This window comes from Anomalospiza imberbis, chromosome 20 (genome assembly GCF_031753505.1).
Source record: "Anomalospiza imberbis isolate Cuckoo-Finch-1a 21T00152 chromosome 20, ASM3175350v1, whole genome shotgun sequence".
NCBI classification, from domain to species: domain Eukaryota; kingdom Metazoa; phylum Chordata; class Aves; order Passeriformes; family Viduidae; genus Anomalospiza; species Anomalospiza imberbis.
The window spans coordinates 3,841,565-3,860,695 of record NC_089700.1 but is presented as its reverse complement, the minus strand read 5'-3'; the positions used below and the strand labels follow the sequence as shown (position 1 = coordinate 3,860,695).

At 44.6% G+C, this 19,131-nt stretch overlaps 1 protein-coding gene across 1 annotated transcript in view; it reads left to right on the top strand.

Moving 5' to 3' along the window:
- The window catches only part of SPNS3 (SPNS lysolipid transporter 3, sphingosine-1-phosphate (putative)), a 59,232-nt gene that overhangs the window by 19,989 nt on the left and 20,112 nt on the right, over nt 1-19,131 (top strand). The window lies entirely within an intron of this gene.

Below are 19,131 nucleotides of genomic sequence, written 5' to 3'. Positions count from 1 at the left end.
CCTAAGCCTGAGGAAGGTATTGGCCAGTGAATTGTAAAATGTTGTGAATTTTGCATGGTTCTCCCAGTAAATCATAAGGATCATAAAGCACAATACTCCTGTAATGACTGTGAATGTCTAATGTCACTGTAAATAGCATAATTAAGCTACTGAAGGTTTTTGTTCTTGCCTCTGTCTACCTAATGTTTAAAAAATCTGTTCTGAAATCTGACTTAAACCTAGGGAGTGAAATGTGACCATTGTGGGAAATAATAGAGAAATTTTGGGATATTCAGTGAGAGTGTAATAATTGTCTTTAAAATAAAAGTTTGCATTCTGAAAGATTGAGCAACTTTTTCTGGTTGTAAAAACTAGCTATGGCCATTATACCACTGACCTTTTGGAAACCCTTGTGCTGCCAGAGAGCCCATATCCAATAAGGGATTTTTGCTATTGGATATGAATGCTTGCAAAGGTCCTAAGTGCTTCAGCCATGGCAGGATTTCAGCAGCTCCATTTGCTTCTCTATCGGTACATTCAGGATTTGCCCTGCAAACAGTTGAGCAATTTATCACTTTTGTTATGTCAGCATTAAATTCCTCTTTAAAAAATTAGTCAGGAGCTGCATCTGGCACACTGTGCAGGCATGTATTTGACATATGAGCAAGAAATGCCAAATGCTGATCTGTAATGGTACAAGCAGTCCATGGAAAACTCCTCCCTCCTCCTACTCCAATCTCCTCCATGAAAGTCAGTGCCTAGAAATGAGCAGGATCACACTGACTAGTCATCCCATCTTTTCGAATGCCTCTCTCTTTTCATTTCAATTTATGGGCAAAGGATGTGTATTTTTGGTGCTTTTTTTCTGCATATAGCAGGACTAACAACTGGATAATCTGAGCTGTGCCTGGGCCTCCCTGGAGCTGCACTGTCCTGTCTCACTGAGAGCTGCTGGCAGAGGCCATGGAGAGATGCAGCACCTGCGTGGAACAGCTCAGGGAGCCTCTGCCTCCATGGCAGGGAAGCTGTTTCCATCAGCTGCTTGGTCCTGTCTATCAAAATGGAACTTCCTTACTAGGATTTGTATGAGGAGTAGAATTTCTTAACATTTTCTGCATATCTTGATTTTGCTTCTTAGTGGGTGTCACCAAATTCTGCGTGGAGGGATTCCCTTAGTGCTGGAGGGGGATGTGCTGCACTGTAGCTATTTCAGACATTACAGTCTTTTCATGCCACCAACAACCTGGGTTAGGGAAAGTCACAGAGTCCTGGCACATGGCCAGTGGAAGAACGGAGATTTTCAGGCCTCAACTGAAATACCAGTTGTTTTCTATGGTTCTAATAAAGTACCAGTAAGAGAAAAAAGGAGAGCTTTAAATAAAGTTACTAAATCAGCTGCTCTGTCTACATTGGAAAGAGCTGCTGCTGGTTATTGAGATTGCTTGTTTTGCAGCATTCCTGCTGCAGGGAATCTGTCCCTTGCAGCAACTGAATGGCAATCAAACAAGTTGTCAAAATGTATATTTTCTGTAATTGTTTGTATATTCTCCTCCTACCCTTAATATTTGTTCTTTGCTCTTTCCACCAAGACAGTGATTAAGAGGCACTTTGAAACAGCTCCAAAAGGTGGGATTTTATAAGTCCATTCAGGTAATCCTTGTGATCTTTTCCTCCCCTTCCCTCATTCCCAAAGCAGGGACAGATGACCTTTATTGCTGTTGTGTGGATATTTTTTTAACAAGTTTTAGAGCTCTGCTTTGCATAAAAATTGCCTTCAGAGCTGTGATTATTTCTAGGTTCTGCCAAATGCCAAATGCCTGTAAAGTGGACAGGACATATCTAAGTCACAATACCAGGTTGTGTAACCACTTTTCCAGAGGGTTCACTTTTTCCACTAGTGATGTGGTGTGACATTGCTGTCAGCAGAATTTTAATTGCCAAAGATGTTTCATGTAACTTTTTCTCTCCTTCCCACACCAGTAGCCCTGTGCTCTGCTCTGGGAAGGGATTTCACAGCACCTCAGGAACTCCCTGTGCCACGGCTGAAGGTGCAGATGGCAGAGCTTGGCCTCCCAGGCAACAGATTTGGAGATCCTGTCTGGGTTGCTTTCCTAAGAACATCTTGTGGTTTATTCCTCTTTGCCCTCGTTACTTCTGCAGCTGAAATGTCTTCTGCAAACTGTTTTGCAGAACAGCTGTGAATTTTATAATGGTGCTGATGTAGCTATGGGTGTCAAAAGTGGGGAACAAAGCTCAGGGGATGGTTTAGAAGGGCCTGTGCTGAACCTGGGTCAGTTATGACTACTCAGAGTTGTACCAACCCTCATGGCTGGCTTTTTACTAACTCATTCCTAACTTCCACTGAAAAATTCAGCAGCTACACAGGTGCCCTGGGTCAGTACTCCAGCAGTGACAATTGGGATTTCCCCCGTATTCTATTTCAGAATAGATGGCTGAATTCTGTCTTGTTCTTCTCCCCTGCACTTGTCTCCCCTTGCAGCCCTGCACTGCCCGGTGACTGGAGCTCACCTGGTGTCTTTACCATTAGGTACATGCGTCCTCTTGGCTCAGAATCTGTGGAATTTCTGTATGGAAAGTAAGCTAAAGGAGATAGACACTCTCCACCTGAGAACAGCATTATAGGAGTGCATAAAGGCCCAATCAGCCATATTTATGCTTTAGCTGATTTTAGTTTTTCTTAGCAGTAGATCCATCACCTCTGCTTTTTCTTTCCCTTCCCCACAATACAATGCATGTGCAGTGTCTGTTGAAATAAATTATGAAATAACTAAGAAAGCTAAAAGTCCTCCATTATCCCCAAACTTTCATGGCAAAAGTTTTCTTGACAGATCCTGCTGCTGCTTTGCAAACACTGTTCATTCTTCAGGCCTCCTTTGAGCACTGGGTTCTCCCATTCTGCCTGTGAGGGTGCCTGGAACTGGGGAGCAGTCACCTCATCCCTTGGAATAGGCAAAAAAACAATGAAAGAACAGTGTCTGTGGGGCCCTGCCAAGTCAGGCTGGCATTCAAGCAGCTGGAACTGGCTGTATTCCATTACAAGAGAGCCACTGGATTCATCTCAGTGCTATAATTGCCCTCATTGTAATCCAATAAAGCCTTGGAAATGTTCTTAGAAAGCTTTTGGCTTATAAGGGAAACAAATGTTAATATGAGGAGGTTCTTGATCCTGATGCTGTGTAGCTGATCAAAATTGTGTGGGTCTCACTTTGTGTAATTTCATGTTTCCCAACAGTTTTGTCATTAGTATGTAAATTGCCTACATACCCTGCAAGAGTCAAATGGCTGTAATTGGAGAGATTAATATACATGCTGTCAAATCCCATTGCAGGAAGGTGCTTTGTAAATGCCCTGCTGGAAGTGCCCAGGTTTGGAATGTAGCTGTATCCCAGCAGGCCTGACCCTGCCAAGGGAGCTGGAGCAGGCTTGGGAAGCACACCCTGTCTCCCTAAAACCAGGAGTCTGTGCAATGAACAAACCCAGCCTGCCCAGGACTCAGCTCACACTGTGGCACCAAGGTCTGACTTTAACTGCTCAAACACTCTGGTGGGTCTTTTCCAACAGTTAATATTTTTCTTTATTATTGTGAAAAATGCTTTTAAAATTAATTCAGAGGTAAATTTATGCATTCTCCTATGCAGATATAATTTGCTTTTCAGTATCAAATGTGTTGGGCAGTAGGCTTGAAACTGATGCAAAAGGATGGAGGGTATAAATTTTTAAAGTGCTAATTTCAAGCTACCTGTTTAATTCTACCAGCATGTACCCTAGGAAGGGGCCTGACTTTTTTCCTTTTTCATCCCTGTTTTCCCAAGAGCTCAGTTCCTAAGGAAGGTGGGTTAAGTCACTGTGTGATGAACACTGAAGAAGATCAGGCCATTTGCTTAAAGATTTAATTATTGGTTTAGGAGCCTAATCTTAGTCACATGCATTTGAAATCTTGGTTGTAAGCATTTTCTTTAGAAAGATAAAGGAAAATACCCTGCTTCTGTTGCAACAGGAAAATACCTGTTGCTTCTTGAGGCAAACCTGCCTTAAACCCAAGCTGAGCTTCCTACTCCTTCCCCCATTTTATTTGGTGATGTGACAAACATCTGCCCTCCAGTGATGCTGGGGAGGTGCAAGAAAAAAAATCCAAATGCATCCTCCTGCTCCTCCTCCTCCTCACCTCTGGACTTTATTTCTAATGGCCCTGGAAAGCCAGTGTTAAAACTCATTGGTTCAGAGGGGCTGTGACACCTGAGCTGCAGCAAGAACCTGTGTATGTCAGACATGCACATGCTGAAGGCAGTGGAGGTTGCCAGAGGAACAATCTGAGCTGTTTTTTGCTGCCCAGTCAGGCTTTGCTCCACCCTGTTCTCCACTAGCCAAAGGCTGAGCCCAGGGGTGAGGATGGATAATGTTATTCTGTAGCTTCAGGCTTCTTTCCAGTGGAAGCTGCCTCACTCTTCTGGTGTCAGCTGTGGACAGGACAAGGTGTTTGACAGGAGCAGCCAGGGCCATCAGCCCTGTAAGGATGGCCCTTTGCTGCTGCTCTCCCTTCTCTCTGGGAGTCCTGGCTGTGGGAAATGTGTCACAGCAGGCAGGGAGTGCTGAGGGCCCCAGGGGAAGCAGTCACCTGTCCCTGCAGAGGGACAGGCAGGAGCACTCCCAGGGATGTGAGCCAGAGCAGAGAGGGCTGGCAGGTGTGCCCAGCACGCAGCCAGATGGGAGGCAGGGAGCAGCTGGAAGTGCAGGAAGAAGTGAGCAGTAATAGGAACAGATGGGAGGAATGTCCTTGTTCGTGCACTGACATCCAGCATCCAAGTCAGCAACAATCTTATTAGGATTTCAAAGAAATGTCCAAATACATTTGTTCCTTTAAGGGGTTTGTTTTAATTCTTTATCAAAATAGGAGTTATATGTGCATTTCCCCCTCAGCCCACTGTTTTAATAGGGTTACCTTTAGCATCGACCCCATGGACTTTAATTTTTCATTCCAGACCTTCTATGTGCAGCTGTCTCAGCAGATCCAATCAGGTGCATTTCATTGCTCAACAGTACAGAGGAAATGAATTTTTCTGGTGAGGGGAAAGCACAGTGAAGAGCTGGATTCCCCTCCTCAAATACCATCTGCAGTCAGTTTTGTGTTGCAAATGAAGTCAATGTTTTCCTGGGTCAGAGGTGCCTGATTATTCATAGCACTTTCATTTCCAGCAGCAGAGTCATCCCATCCCTGCCAATCATCTTTCTGTTTTGTGTTGGGTTTATTCTACAGTGCTCTGAGGTTTGCAAGTCTAGCTGCTCTCCAAACTCCTCCTGTTCTTTGTTGCTTTTCCTGGGCTAGTGCCAGCAGTTCTCAGCTTCTGAAGAGACCAACAGGAGGATTTTGGCACCAGTATTGCAGTTTTCTCCCATCTTTTGAAATTATATATCTTGAAAAAAAGAATGAAATGGGAGGGAAGGAAGAGAATAATACTTAATTCACTTGTAAATAACCAAAAAAAACCCACCAAACCCAACTGAGCAGTATTTTACTGAGAGGGAACAGTGTCATCTGTAGGGTTGCTTTTAATGGTAGTAAAGCCCAGAGAAGTGTCTAGGTCAGGCAGAGCTGGGATTTGAACCTGACTGAACTCTCAGGGTGTATCTTCCCTGCTCAGTGCTTCCCTCTGAGGAATGTCCAGAGCTCACACTGTGGCAGCAGCCACAGGCAGGTTCAGAGTGTCCCTTATGCTTGTCCCTCTCAGTGGTGCCCTTGGATTTCCAGCACTTTTCCTAACATAGATTAAAGGAGCAATGGAGTTTTAGTGCCATGCAGCAAACTGCCCACGCCTGGCAGGGAGGGGAACTCATGGAACTGTGATCCAGCCTTGTATCCTCAAGTACTTTTAAGGTGCTCTGCACAGATCTGTTTAGAAAGGTTTTAAGAGAGTTCCGGTGTAGATGCTGATAATTAAAATGCTAATTAAAAATATTCCCAATGGTATTCACTGATAGTGTTGCCAGAACAGGTGAGATTTAAATTCTCTTGCTATTCCTTTTAGAACTAGAGGAGTGTCCTGCAATGAGTTGAGATGAACTACCTGAGCCATGACTATTTCAAGGCATTTACGTGCTGACTTTTCTCCAGATTTCTTTAATTTCACTTTTTCATCTCCTCAAGACTGTTCTGAAAGGCCTTGAGGTAACAGCCACCAGTGCAAGGATGTGTCAGTGAGGGGCCCTAGACAGTGCCATCTCCAAAGTCAGACCTTCATGGACACCAAAGTAGAGATTTCAAATACTCAATTCTTGCAGCCTAAAGTAGCAGAAAACAGGCGAGTGTTCTCAGGAGAGCCCCCTGCTCTGCAGGTTTGATTGGCAGGAATTTAAAATGCTTTGAGTGCTATAACCAGAAAGTAGGAAATGGCACAGGAAGTTGGGACTGTAACGAGAAGAAAGGTGAAGATGGGAAAATCAAAGGAGTGGAATTTGGATTAGAGAGATCCACAGAAAGAAGAAAGGGGCTGCCACATGTCTGAGTAAAAGATGTACTCTAGTGAGGTGGGCAGCTGTTGGCTTTCACACAGGGATGCCAGGACAAAGGTTTGATGGCCTCTGCCCCTGGAGCGTGGGATCTCTGGGACTGCAGGGCACGGAGGTTTCACCAAGTTTTCTTATTAGATCCTGTGTCATGAGGGATATGGACAAGAACTCTCTCCAGAAGGGCAAGTAAATGTAAACTTTAGAAAAATCAATTTTCTGTAGCCAAGAGGAATGCTGCTTTCAGCCTTCCCTTGGAAGGCTTTGGTGCCAGCTGAAGTATTTCCACAATCAGCAGGTTTTCCTGGAGCAGTGTCCAGAAGTGGTGGTGGAAGCTGCTCAGGAACCATCTGACAGAGGAGGAAGGAGTGCAAAAGTGGAAGAAGTGAACATACACTAAACCAGAATGTCTGAAGGTAATGAGATGTAAAATAATTCAGGTTAATGAAGCTTTCAATGAAATAAATTTATACTAAACTCTGGAATTCTGCACTGCCTCTTCCTTAGATCAAAGCATTTTGTATTCCTCTGATGCTTACAGGTAACAATGAGGAATATAATTGCTGCCCAAACACTGCTTTCCTTCACACCTTGTGATATCCATGGGCTGGGCTTAGTTGTAAAAACTGATGTCTGTGACTCTGCTTTTTGAAGTGAGGTAGGAGGTTTGGAAACGATTTAGGTCTGTTTATAAAATCAGGACGTTGTTCAATGTCTGTTACTGGTTGCATTATAATTTTATGGATACAGAAAACACTGCAGTCTGATGTTTAACATGTACACACACAAAATACAGTCCTGAGGAGATACTGGGACTCCAGCTTGACTTGAGCCAGTGGAACAGCTGTAAAATACATCTGTACCTGCTGTACCCACAGGGCACCTTCCTACAGCCCAGCAGTGCTGTGTTCACTGCAAGTAAACATTTCCAAAGGGTTTTGGTGGGCAAGGAAAAAAAAAAATCCCTGACATGAATGAAAGTTACTTTAAAGATCCTCAGGGAAGTGTTTTAATCTAAAATTAGGCAGTACCTTTAAATCCTGTACAGTTTCTTTCATTTTTTCCTGAAGTAACTCCAGCTGGTCCCCGATTGAAGCAAGAGACACTTTGATCTGATAAAACTACTCCTTCATCTCCCCTGACTGAAGATGTTGCAAAGTTTCAGTGGAAACATTTTTTTTTGTTAATATCTTCAAAAACTGCTGATACACAGCAATGATGTACAGTTTGAGACTAACTTTGAGTTATCTTATATTGTCATGGTCTGGTTGAACAAGGTGCAAGGTCTCACTTTGAATTACTCTGACACATGAAAGAAAAATACTGATTTAACCACTGGAAAATTCATTGAAGAATCCCCAGGAGCTGCCTAAAGACATCCTGAGTGTTCCAGAATATTTTGCCTCTTCAGAGGAAGGGAAGGCCAGCATTCCTTCAGGATGGAGGTACTGTGTAGAGGAGCTGGGAAAATCTGATCCCATTAACTGGGGGGAGGTAGGTGGAACTGACACTTGATTATTGCTTCCAAACAGTTGGAGCTGGAGCAAAGCAAATTCTTATTTCTTGGTGGTGCTCAGATGGGCCATCTGTCTCTCTGTGACAGCAGCAGGGACACAGGGAACACAGAGAAGGGTTTATTGGCCCAGCACAGCTCCTGCTCCTAAAAAGTCTCATCTGGTGAAAATCAGCTTTAGGAGTATTTTGTAGAGCAGCTTCAGTGGCAACAAGCCCATTTTCTGAATTACAGGATAAAATACACAATAAAGGAGCTGTGTTGATTAATTTTAGAAATGCATGTAATGATCTGAAGGAGAAAGCGAATTACCTAATTGGAAACAGGAATTAAGAGCCTTTTCCACAGGTGCTGGAGTGTGTCTGAGTCTGTCAAGAGAAAACAACCCTTGTCTGCTGGGAGACTGGCCAAGCCCAGTGCCACTCAGCACCCTGCTTTAAATAATAAAGAGTTTTGCTCTGTTCTGTGGTTAAAAGGCTTGAAATGACACAAGGCAAATCTATCCACCTGCTCTTAAAGACACTGACCTGGCTGTAAGGGAGGGAAAGAGCTGCACACTCCCAGCCAGCCAAGGGGAGAGATATTTTAACATCTCTGTGTGAGACTGTCTGGGGCTCTCTAGGTCAGAATTCCTCACCTGGGTGACAAAGGCCTGGTTTAACTCCTGGCTTCCCTGGCTGGAGTGGCAGCTCTGGATTCTCTGTGTCACTGAGAAGCTCCAACTGAGAGACTCACTGTGTTTATTACAGAGCATTTAGTACAGGACCTTCTCCTTGAGACAGTTTCTCAGTTTCTCAGCTGCCAGACAACAAAGTCCTTCCACTGGCACACTGGAAATTTGAATATGAGCTCCTAAGGGACAGAACTAAATGCTGCCTCTGAGGACACAAGTCCTAATATCCCATGAGAAATTATGATGTCAGTGCTGAACTGGAAGACCTAAAAATGTAGAACCCAAGTAAGTGTGGGGGTGGCAAAGCAGGATTGTGTGTGTCTGTATTGGATCCATGGTTTGCAGTGCATCCTTTGTGAGACTTACACAAGAAATGTATAGTGGACCAATTTATTCTTTGCTGATGCCAGGCTGTTTCCTATAATCTTTTTCCTTAAATGGCATGTCAGCTTATAGCTTTTAATTATCTTAGTTAAGTGTATCAGGAGCATTAGTAAACAGCCCTGTGGATTTCCCCATAAATTTATTCTTTGTCTGATACTCATCCCTCCTAATGTTGTCATACAAATCCCATGTGTTAGCCTAAATATTTCCACATATACCTTTCAAGCCCTTCTCATTCTCCTTCCTAACCAATCCCTCCAGTCCTTTTAATTACATTTACAGTTTGCATGTTTAGTTTGTCTCTGCTCTATAGAACTGTTGGAGCATTCAGTGGCAATCTTCCTTGGACTGCAGCTATCCTAACAGCCTGCCAGCTTCCCATCTGCTCGAGAGCCTTCCTGTCACATGTAAATCACTGTCAATAGACTGTTTTTGGAAATTAAGATATTGCCTGAAATCCCTGTTTGGCTGACAGGCCCATTTTCTGTAACATGTTTAAGTTGTGCTGTAAGTGAGAGCACTGCACGTGCTGCAGCCTTTGTTTAGCTCTGTTTTCTCCCCAAACTAGCTGTTGAATAATTGCAGGGCTGGCTGGGGTGCTTTGGGAATCTTGTCTCCTGCAGATATTTTCTTTTTCTATGTGGTTTACCACAGACTTGCTCTGAGCATGATTTTCTGTAATGAAGCACACACACATCAAAATGCTTTTGTTTCTGAATGACAGAAAGGTCCTTGAAGTGTGTGCAGGGCATGAACTGGGTAAGATAAAAAGAAAATAGGACTTTTCCCAGTCCCATAAGCTCTGGGTCCCCTGTGCACCTGGGCAAGGAGCTGGGATGTGCTTTGCCATTGTGGAGCACCATGAAGGGGCTGGTGCATGTGCTGGGCTCTGCTGACTGCACGGAGAGTCAAACCTGTCAGTTCTGTTACATCTGACTGTGTAAGTGATCACTGAGAGGCTCTTCTTTCTCTAATAAGGAATAATAACACATAACTGGAGATTACACAGCATTCTACTTCAGATTGAAACCACCCTTGAAAAAGCTTTTCCAAATAATTTCCCTGTGTACTGGCTGATGGATACTGCTCTGTGTGTGCTGTCACTGAACAGCAGGAGGGAAGATGCTGCTGGCTGGGGAAATGTGCTAAAATCCAGCATTCCTGGATTTTTTCTAAAAAAAAGCGGCCAAGTTTATTGCGTTTTTCTTGCTTAGTGGAGATAGACAATGTTCCCTGTTCAAATCACTGCACTTGTCTAGAGTTTGCAAAGAGGTCTGATACTGCTTCGGTAGAAAGGGCTTCAGCTGTAGTCTCCTATGGCTTGGGTGAAGCAGATCCTCTCCAGATAGAATCACCAGGAATGAATTTTCAGTTTTGGTTCTGTATGGGCAACCTATGTGAATATTCTACAACTGCTCAGGCTATTGAAGGGAAAGATTGTTCCAAGTCCAACAGGAGCCCAGAGCACTGTGGGGCTCTGACTCTGCAGCTTTAATCAGCTGTGTCGCCCTGTTCTTTTGAGAGTTTTAAAGTTCTTCTAAAAGTTTTCTATGCTTTCTGATAGCTACATATTTCTACTGAATTTTCTCACTCTGTTCAGGTAAATAATGACTGTTTTGCATTCTTCTTTGTAGGTGGAGAGAATTGATGGACTGTTGGTTTGACCACTGTGTTTGGAGAGGTGGCAATTTCACCCTCCAATCCACTGTCACTTTTGAGTGACTATATATTATAGAGTCAGAAAATAAAATCTCTCTTTTAGTTCTTTTCTTCCCTCTTTTATACCTAGTGCCCGTGTGTGAGTTATTTCGTGTCGTAGTGTAACACAGCTGGTTGGGTAAAACACCGCAAACTTCTCCTAAAATTTATGTCAGGTAATTGCTGAAAAGTGAATTTTAACGACTGTGTAGATTAAACCAGAAGACTGAAAGCCGTTATCAGGCAGTGGATACAGGCAGCAGGGCTGTTCCGAGCAGGGAGCTGATGTAAAGCGTCGGAATAGATTACAAGATGGCACTGCACCCATGCTCACCTCACTTGCGTTCCTAGCGATAATCCCTGCAGTGAATGCCATCAGGGTGAACAAAAAAATTCCCTCTGGCATTCACGTAGCTTTTACAACTTCAAAGTCTCTAACCATGCTGCTGAGGAGGGTCGCTTACGCTCTGCATCCCGCAGGGAGGACGCTGACATCTTTCTGCGGCAGATTCAGGTGCCTGAGGCAGATGCGAGTAGGACCATTCCCCTGTCATGTTTTTAATTACTTTGCCCTGGATCCAGCTTAATTTTGAGTCTTATCATAGTGCACCAAATTAAATGTTGAAGGTTTGACAACTCCCTACTGGTCACATTCACATTGGTTTCAAAAACGGGCCAAAGTGGGAGCTGATGGCTCCTGAAATGAGCTGGGTCTCGTTCCCTCATGGCAGGCTGCTCTGGCACCTCCATCCGGGCTGGGGTGAAGGGCTGGTGCCCACCTGGCTGAGTTCCTGGCACGCTGATGGAGCTGTCAGTGCTGCTCCTCAGTGCCCAGCCCACGCTCTGAGCTCCAGGGAACAGCACCAGCCGTGCCGGGTGTGCCAGGATCTCAGGCCCAGGACAGGACCCTGCTGGTGTGGTGTGTGTTCAGCTTTAGTACTTGCTAAAAACTCTCTGCTGACACAAACCTGTGGCTGGGGAAGGGAGCTGGAAGGTCTCACAGTGACACGGGAAGCAAACCTATGGCTCTGTGTGGGTGAAGTACTTGGGCAGCAGAGCAGTTGCACTGTCCAGTTTATAGAGTGACCCCAGCACCTGGCAGGGAAGGGCATCGACCCAGGCTGGCTCCTCAGGAGACCACTAGTGACTTACAACCTGAAAGAATGACTTCTGCAGACTTCCTCTAAGGTTAGACCAAAGACAAAATCAAAACTAAATCTGCATTCCAGACTTTGGTTAGAAAGTAAAGAGACTGTTCCACGTCACACATGAGCTCTTGTTGGCAAACAGTGAAATGAGAATTGGATTAATGTCAGTTTAATTTTGATGCAGTTGTATAATCTCCCTGAAAGATTGCAGGGCAGTTTTCTCTTTCTTTCACGGACTCATCCTCTCTGCAGCAGCTTTTCTTCACACAATCAGTGAGTGGTGCTGCTACAGGAGTGAGCCAAGTGCACTGCTTGGTTAATTAAAGGGTTTGTTCATCAGGGGGATGAGATCACAGGAAAGAACTGATTTCTGAGCTCTCATGTAATACCTGTTACTGCTGACTGCCAAAATACTGGACTCTGCTGCATGAGGCTCTTTCGGAAGCAATGCAAGCAACTCCAGTGTCTGACATTAGCATGAAATATTCTTTCCTGAACAACATCCTAATAATTAAATTAATTAGATTTCAGGAATCTTCAGTGTTGCTGAATAGTTCTGCTTGGGAAGGGAGGGGCTCATTGTACAGCACAGCTCAGCTTGTGCTGAGCTGATCCACATCATTCTTGTGGATTTGACAGTTAGATTTAATCAAAACTTTTTTCTGTAGTTTTTTGGTTTAGCTTTCTGAGATTAGTTTATGGGTGAAAGCTGGTCTCAGCTCCTGCATAAAGTGAATCTGGGTTCACATCCATTACCCATGGACATTTGAGACCTTAAGGAGAACTAACAATCTAGAGTTGCTGGTAATTTGTGATGCTAACACTGATGATTGACTTCAGAGTCACAGAAGACTCAGTTGAACTAACACTTTCCTGTTAAAGTTCTGCCTTTTTCAGAGTGTGTGGCTGTGATCCTGGGGGGTTTGCATGAGCCTTTGACAGTGATGGTCAGGACCGTTCTCCAGCCGAGCCCCTCTCCAGGGGTGCCCCTTGCTCCCAGCAGACGGTGCCTGCTGGCCTGAGGGACCTGGGCCAGTAGCCAGTGCTTGTGCTCATTGCTCCCTCACTTCAGAGGGAACAGGATCAGATATGAACGGAGCAGACTGCCCAGCAGGAAGCAGGCTGAAAGCTGGAGAGGTCCCAGGTGCTCTGGAGAGCTGCTGACTCCCTAAGGAACAGCCGCTCGTGGCACGGGAGCAACAGCTGTCCTCTTCCAGAACACCAAGTGTTTATGTCTTCACACACATTTAAAGAACAAAGTTAGGTGGAAATACTCCTGTTTCCTTCTGAAACATGCTTATCTGAGCCTACGTCTGCTCTCCTCTCTGCAGGAGAGGCTGTGCTCCAGGATTGCACCACAGTGATGGGAACTCCATTGAATCATGCTGATGTGGTCTGTGCTGGACACCTCTATCACACACCTGGCCATGCAAACAGGGGAAAGCTGGGGCCTGGTACAAGTTCAATGCACCCTCATCTCTCATGTCATACAGTATCTGCCTCAGGTGTTTAACTACTGAGAACAAATTTAGTGCTTCATTCATCATTAAGCATGCTGGAGGGGTTAGGGAGTGTTTTGGCAATGGAATGGTGTACTGTCACATACAGGATACAGTGCTAGACCCAGCCTGGATTGCTGGGCAAACTCGGTTTGGGAGATCATGCTGCTGTTGTTATGGAAGGGAGAGGCAGCTAACTTGAGAGCATAAATCCTTCTGGTACCTGGCAGTGTTCAACCCTGGCAGTGGCTGGCCTGCTAAGTCAGCAGCTGCCATAGAGTCCAAAGGGTGAGAAGGTCATGGAAAACGCAGAGGAGTCATTGTTCCTGGCCAGGCCTGCACCCAGCACTGTCCTGCTCTGCTGCTCAGTGTGGAAGCAATCTGGATCAGAGACATCCGATGCCCTTGGCTGGTATCAGATGCATTGGGTCAAATGCCATGCTGAACGTGAGGCTGTTTGCCTCAGCCTTGGCCAGCAGTGGGTCCATCGTGGAGCCAGCTGGAGTTGGCTCCCTCAGACACAGTAACTCTCTGGCAGCTTCTCACAGAAGCCATCCTGTACCCCTGCTACCAAAACCTTGCTGCACAAACCAAATACATTAAGCTGGGCAAAAGGAAACTTCCCCCTGTTTCTATAAAGGAAATATATGTTGGTGTTGAATCCTTAATGGTAAGTGGATTGAAAAATATTGTTTTAAATTATTTCATTTCACCACTCTCCTGGTGATTTATAATTTTTCAGCCACAACAATCTGGCGAGGTTCTGCCTTCCCTGTCACAGCAAAGGGTCACAGACAAAATGTGTCAGACAAGCTTGTTCATGCTAATGGCAGCCGTCTCGCTTACCAGCAAAGTGCTCTCTGCACAGTTTTAATTTAAATCCATGGAAAAGCCTTTCTCTCCTGAGGAATGTCAAAGGCCTCTCTGTGTCTGATTCTCTATCTTTGTCCTCATCCTTCACTCTCTGGTAGCGCAGGTGCATCTCTTTCCTTTTTGCTGTAGAGTTTCGATGACTTTGACCTATGAATGACAAGGGTAATGGAAACTTGATCTTCCATTGAAAAACACATCCCATAGCTCATCATTTTCCCACTTCAGACAGCAAAGGGTATTTCCTCTACCTGTGGCCTCCTCTGCCTGTGTGGTAGAACACCTTTGTGCTTTATAAGATTTCTTCAGTTTCTATTTTTTCCAATTTCATCATTTAGATTGATTTGTTTGGTTGAGATTTGAAGCCTTGGCAAGTGTTGCTTGAAAAGTAGGTTTTGGTGACGATAGAGAAAGCAGTTTAGAAATCTAAGCTCTGGACTAATTTTGGCACTGATTGGTCTGGGTGAGTGACAATCAAATTGTCTGCCTTTGCTTCCCACAGGCTTCTCAAATGGGGTCTGGTGGGGGATGCATTGAGAGGCAGATCTTCTGCAGCACTGGGAACAGCATGGAAGCTTGCCAGTGTCTAAGCTGTGGAGGGTGTTGCTTGTTGCCTCTGCCTGTTGCACTGTGTGGTTCCCCACAAAACCAGTTCTTCTCAGAGGGAGACACAGAAGGCTCCTGCTGGGATTGTTCTGAAGAGAAAGATTTTTTTCCCCCCTTTTTCTTCTATCAGCGTTTCCAAATGCTTCCTGATAGTCAGAGAGTGAAGGGAAAAGCTGGTATTTCTGGAGGTCAGTGTGATTGTGATGCTGATGAGCTGCTCCTCGGGCACAGGTGTGGTGGCAGTGCAGGGCTGGCTGTTGGTGGGCAGCAGCAGCAGAGGTGGAGGTGTCCAGCAAGGGCTGTAGGGGCTGCCTGAGCAGATGCTCACAGCCATTGCCTTCTGTGCATTTCATTGTCTCCCAGTGACTTCTCTCAAATCTCTCTTCTGCCCTGGAAGGTGCATTTTTTCCCTACATTTTATGGGGAAACTGCCCCGGGTGCTGAGGGGAAAGCTGTGGTTGTGCCTCAGCCGTGCAGAGGAGTGAGCACAGAGCTCGGGAAGGAGCAGTGACTCAGTGACTCGCTCCCAGTCCCATCACCTGGCAGCACAACAAAGTGATGGCTCTGCTCTCTTGTCACTGTCCATTTCTTGGACAGAACCACCAAACCCTTGGTGTTTTCTCTCTTCGTGAACAGAAGTTGGGCTTTCCCTCATTAGTAAATTGTTTGCATCAGCAGCTGAGGGAAGAAAACCCAGTGGCCTGTGATACAAGAGCTTTGGTTTCATCTCTGCTGCAGTGATCAGACAGAGCTCTTCTGGCTCTTCTTTGCAACTTACCAGCTCAATTAGATCCAGGTAAAGACTGTGCTGGAAAGACAGTTGTGGAAAATCCTGGACAGTAAAGGCACAATGGGGTGGATTCAAACACGGGGGGCTTTAGCCATTCTTTGTCATTCCTCTTAAATTCAGGCCTCTTAGTCCTGTTGTGCTGACAAGAAGTTTTAAAATAGACCAAACCAGAAATTGCAAGGGTGTCCTTATATATTGAGTGTTCAAAGTCCTTGATAACTTAAAAAATGTTATCAGACACAAATACAAAGGATGTGTCCATGCTGCATTGTGCCTTAATCCCAGAGACTGAGACTGCAACAAGAAACACTACATGCCTGACCAGCTATGCCAGCCTTTGAAGCAGTTTGCAAATAATTTTAACTCAAAAGGATAAAGGACAGCACTTTTAAAATACCAAAGCATTTTACCTTAAGACTGCCAGTTGAAAAACTTTTACTTAAGAAGTATGAATTTTGAAATGGGGAAAAAAATTTAAAATTACATGAGTCTTGCATAATACAAAGGCAAAGTAAAATACTTCATTTGGGCTGGAAAGCTCTTCAGTCAAAAGCTACAGGCTCTTTCTAAGCACCTGAAAAACCTCATTTATCCCCAAGCAAATCTGTCTCTACACCTCCCCACTCTGAAAATTTGTCTCTCCCACTCCCCAGTTTCTCGTGTGTATGTTCAATTTCACTATTGAACTAAAGAGAAATCTTTTATTTGCTCATCTCTGGGTCCGTAGAACCTGAAGAAGTTCATCAGTTTTCACATCATGCTGATAGATGGAACCGATCCCATTGCCAGGGCAGTGTTGTGAAAAGTTTTGTGGATGATTTGCCAAGTCCCTTCTCTGCCTGGTCCCGTGTTCATTTTCAGAAGAACTATCAAGTCAGTGATGCTTAAAAACGATGGCAGCCAATCAACCCCACTTTGCTCTTGTCCTTTGTTTTTTTCTGACCCTGTGTAGAGAGGCAGAGCTGGAAGGTTCCCTTTCATTTGCTGTTGCCCAGTGTGAGGATACTGTCACACTTCTGAACACTGCTGCCTTGTGGAAGCTTCAGTGGTGGAACTGCAGAGCTTGTTATTTGCAAAGATCTCGGCAGTCCTGTGTTTTTTCACCTTAAGGTGATTTTATTAATCATCCTTGTCCTGGACTGTTGCCATGGTTTGGGTGAACTTGCTTTTCTCCTTTAATTTCTGCACTTATTTGGAGGAGGATGTGTTGCCAAAGGAGTCAGACCAGCCCTGATTTGAACCCTGAAACATTTATTTCACAGGTTGCTGTGTTTGGAAAGTGCTGTCGTGCTGAATTACAACAAAGCTATTGCAGTTCAAGGAAATGTAAGTTGGGTGCTCAGCCCAGATCCCAGAGTCCCTGTGGCCTGGTCTAGCCTGGCTGAAGGGACAGTGGCTGTGCTGTGCCACCAGAGTGCATTAGCAGAGGCAGAGCAGACTTGTGTTGAAATGCACTTTCCTTTTCCTATGCCAACATCAGCAGCCCAGCTGCCACCCCAACATCCCTGTCTAGACAAGCTAATGGCCACAGGTTTGTGTGCCAGAGGCAGTGGGGGAGCCTGGAAAGGCTGGTGTGTCCAACTGCTCCCTCAGCGCTAAAAGGAGAATTTGACTGTTCTGAGTGAAGGCAAAAAGCCTTGGTAAACTTGACAGAGACAGGTAAACTCCACCAGTGAGAGGAGGAGTGGGGGCTTAGGCTTGTCTTCAACTGATTGCCTCAAGCTCTGATCAGCCTCTGTCTTTGCTCCAACACAGCTTGGCACAGAAATACAGAAGATCCCTCCTTGCCCTGATGACAATGCTAAGGAGTTGTCTAGACTACCCTAAAAGATGTATTTAAAGCCCATTAGCTAAAATGACTTCGTTACCATACTAAACAGGTGAAGCAGGCAGGATGATCTGTTTTCTGAGAAGGCTGCAGTGAGTCCTGGCTCTGGGCAGTCTCGAGGCTCTGCTTCTCTGTCTGATGGCCAGCAGTTCTGTGCTGAGGCTGAAGTAGCCAAGCATCTGGGCTTCACCCAAATCTTGGACAAATCAAATGATACAGAATCAGCTACAGTGTGCAGCTCTCACTTCAGAGCATCAGTTAACAACATAAACAGCTTTTTCACTCCATACTGATGCAGGCTGTTAGGTCAACCAGCATTTTATGGCCGTAATGGCTTGTGAGTTTGCTTGATATGTCAGAATTGGTGGAACAGACTGTGTTTAAAATTCAAATAATCCATTTTCCTATGAAATCTGTGTGAGATTTGAGCAGTGGCCAAATTAATGCATGGCACATTTAAATACTGACTAATTAGACTTAACAAATGAGTAAGAATTGAACACTAGTGAGAACTAAACCTATTAAAGAAACAGAATATCAGTTTATTAAAAAAAAGAGAGAAAAAAAGCCCTGACACTTAATGTAGTGTTTTCTATTCATAGAGATTTAAAAATGTTGATTAAAACAATGACCTCTGGGATAAACCTTGGCTGTGATATGCAGAGCAGAAAGGTAAAGTCTGAGTGAGAAAACAACAGGAATAAAGTCCTGATACAGCCCAAAGCTCAGGTCCATCGTTGCTGAAGGATTTATTTTCCAGACAGTAGCAAGAGAAATGAAGTAATTGCTTAAATGACAGGGAGACTGTACTATTGATGTTTTAGAGTGGCTCCATCCATCCTTCTAGGGCATAGTGAATATTGTATTCCAAGCTAAACTAGGCTGTTTTAAACATCTGAAAGATGTGGTCCAAGGAGCTCCTCCTGGGTTTTCTCAGTGATTTTTGCAGTGCTTAAATGGTTGTCTAATGGGAAACACCTTGGGACCCAGGATAAAGTCCTACAAGGAGAAACCAATGGAAAAAGACTTCAATAAAGCCACATTTTCTGTCATTAATAATTTTAGAGCTTCTGTCAGAATATGGACAGGATGTGTCTGAGGCTGATTCACTCAAGGTTTCTTGGCAGCAGTTCTGTAGGAGGAGTTCTTTCTTTGGAACTGGGCTGCTCCAAACTGTGAACAGGAAATTCATTATCTAGGTATCTTCATCCTATACCACTGCCCTGACTTACAAAGCCCATGAGCAGCACAGTTCTTCCCTTTCAGCTGCTTCTTATCTGCCATATGGAGAGACTTTGCCATGAGGAGCAATCCCAAGCATTTGAGAATACCTTCACTGTGTGTGGAACTACAATTTGAGGCGATATTTTCATGCTGCAGAAATTAACTCCCATTGTGCTTATTTTTAAGTTAGTCCTTGCTGTCTTCTAAGAGTTTCAGAGCATTAAAGTGTATCATTAATCTGACAGGCTAAATGTTGTGACACAGAAGCAGTTCAGACTTTTACTGACAGCAATACTGTACTGGCAACCACATGTGAGGAGCTGTTTATCAGAGCCCTGAGCCTTTGTCTTCCTTGTGATGAGGAAGTCCTGTGACTTCCAACAGAGCATCAGAATGG